The 2,429-nt window shown below is 45.5% G+C and overlaps 1 pseudogene; it reads right to left on the reverse strand.

Moving 5' to 3' along the window:
* The window catches only part of LOC105995210, a 141,159-nt pseudogene that overhangs the window by 20,080 nt on the left and 118,650 nt on the right, over positions 1-2,429 (reverse strand).

Consider the following 2,429-nt stretch of genomic DNA (forward strand, 5'->3'; position numbering starts at 1 on the left):
TAGTTGTGCTGGTAGCTTTAGTGTGGTCTTGTTTGTGATCATTTGGGTAAATTCCAAAAGTGGGATTGCTGGGTCATAAGGGAGCTCTATGTGGAGTCTTTTGAGGAATCTCCATACTACTTTCCAAAGTGGTTGAACAAGTTTACACTCCCACCAACAATGCAGTAAGGTTCCCTTCTGTCCGCAATGGATTCCATCTTTAACACTGAAAAAAAAATAAAGAAGAAAAAGAAGCTAGAAGAGACCTAAAAGATTTGGTAGGATCAGTCCAGGTGGGAAGCTTGTCTGCTGCAGGTCCTTCTCTGCAGACAAGACTGGTATTCTGAATTCCATCTCAAATGTCATTGCAGTCCCGTCTCTGGAATGGTGAGTCACAGTGCATAGGTGGCTGTCCTCAGCCATTTCTGACAAATATCTGAGAGCTTAGTTTACCTCAGTTGGGCTTAGAGAAATGTTGTGTGTGTGTGTGTGTGTGTGTGTGAGTGTGTATGTCCGTCCGTGTCTTGGGGCTTGAACTCAGGACCTGGGCGCTGATCTGAGTTTTTGTGGTCAAGATTAGTCCTCTACCACTTGAGCCATAGCTCCATTTCTAGCTGTTTTTCATGGTTAATTGGAAATTAGTCTTCCAGGCTTTTCTGACTTTCCAGACTTTCCTGCGCAGGCTGGCTTTGAGCTATGATCCTCACATCTCAGCCTCCTGAGTAGGTAGGATTCCAGGTGTGAGCCACTGCTGGTTGACTTAATTTTTTTTTTTTTTTTGTCGGTCATAGGGCTTGAACTCTGGGCCTGGGCGCTGTCCCTGAGCTCTTCAGCTCAAGGCTAGCACTTTATCACTTGAGCACCACTTCCGGCTTTTTTCTCTTATGTGGTGCTGAGGAATCGAACATAGGGCCTTGTGCATGTGAGGCAAGCACTCTATCACTGAGCCGCCTTCCCAGCCCATTGTTATGATGAACAGGACAGGATCTTAAGATGTGATTCATAATCTACATCTACATACAACTGTCACTCCTGCTCTTATCAGCATTTCTACCTCCTTACCACATGCCATTTCTCATTTGTTGTGGCTACAGAAACGATAACCATACTTGTATGAATTGAGGAGAGAACTTGGCTCTGAGAAAGATTCTTTTATGACCAAAGCCAGCAAGCTTTACTGTATGGATACTGACATTTATTTTGACTTCCTGGAAGCCTTTTCCCCCTTCTTTATTTTCACTTTTGTTCCAGATGCTTGAGTTTTTCCAGGGAGTTAAGCCCAGCATGAGTGAGGTGTTATTCAGCTGAGTTTTGGAGCACTTCTTACGTTGCTTCAACAGTTTTCTTGTTGGCTCAGGTTTCCTTCTCCCTGGAGCCAGTGAATCCCACTGCTATGGATTCTAGATTGTGAGGTGAGAGAGTCAGGGTGTACAGAAGAAGTCTTTGTGACTGTTGAGGGACAGAAATGTGACATTTTCCCCTTTGAATATAGTGAGATCACTTGCAGCTGATATAATTGCTCACCATTGTTCAGGGGAGAGAGAGGACTAAAGAAAAGGAGGAGGAGGAGGGGGAGGGGAAGGAGGAGAGGAAGGAGGAGGGGAAGGAGGAGGAGAAGGGGAGGAATAACAGGGAAGGTCCCAATGCATCATGGGATACATTTATTCTTTTTCATTCAGCTCTCCTTTTCAGTTTCAAATCTTTCCCCAGCTTCTTTCTTGTTTTTTCTCCTCAACATTTTCCTCTTATTCCTCTTCTTTCCCCAGGACCATGAGGAAGCAGCATCTTCATGAGCACAATAGATTGTCACCTCTCAACGTGCCTCTTTTGCTATATTTCAGACATTTCTAAGTCATCTTTTTAGACTCTGTTTATGTTTTGCTTTCTTGTTCATCTTAGGACGCCTGTTCATGTTGGAAAGCCTGTGAACTGCACCCCTCTCCTGTAATAACGCTGTTTCTCTGGAGTTTTCCCTGACTCACTGGGGAGAGTCACACATCTTTTTGGATGGAGCATTTGGCTGAAGTCGCAGGGCCTGGCTCATCCACACCAAGGTGGTGCTAACTTAGAGCGCTTGAGCTTCCGCTTTCTTATCCCCTCAATCCCATCCTACTCCTCTGTGATTTCAGGAATTTGCAAACTGGAAAGTCACAATCAAGGGTACAGCTTTAGATGAGCTATACTTATTTTCAGTTCTTAGACTCAAAGATACAATACATACCGGGCGCTGGTGGCTCACGCCTGTAACCATAGCTACTCTGGAGGCTGAGATCTGAGGATTGTGGTCTAAGCCAGCCCGGGCAGGAAAGTCCATGAGACTCTTATCTCCAATAAACCACTAGAAAACCGGAGGTGGCACTGTGGCTCAAGTGGTAGAGCGCTCACCTTGAGCTGAAGAGCGCAGGAGCAGCGCCCAAGCCCAGAGTTCAAGATCCAAGATGAGAGAGAGA

The sequence above is a fragment of the Dipodomys ordii genome, unplaced genomic scaffold, assembly GCF_000151885.1.
Source record: "Dipodomys ordii isolate 6190 unplaced genomic scaffold, Dord_2.0 Scaffold116, whole genome shotgun sequence".
Lineage (NCBI taxonomy): Eukaryota > Metazoa > Chordata > Mammalia > Rodentia > Heteromyidae > Dipodomys > Dipodomys ordii.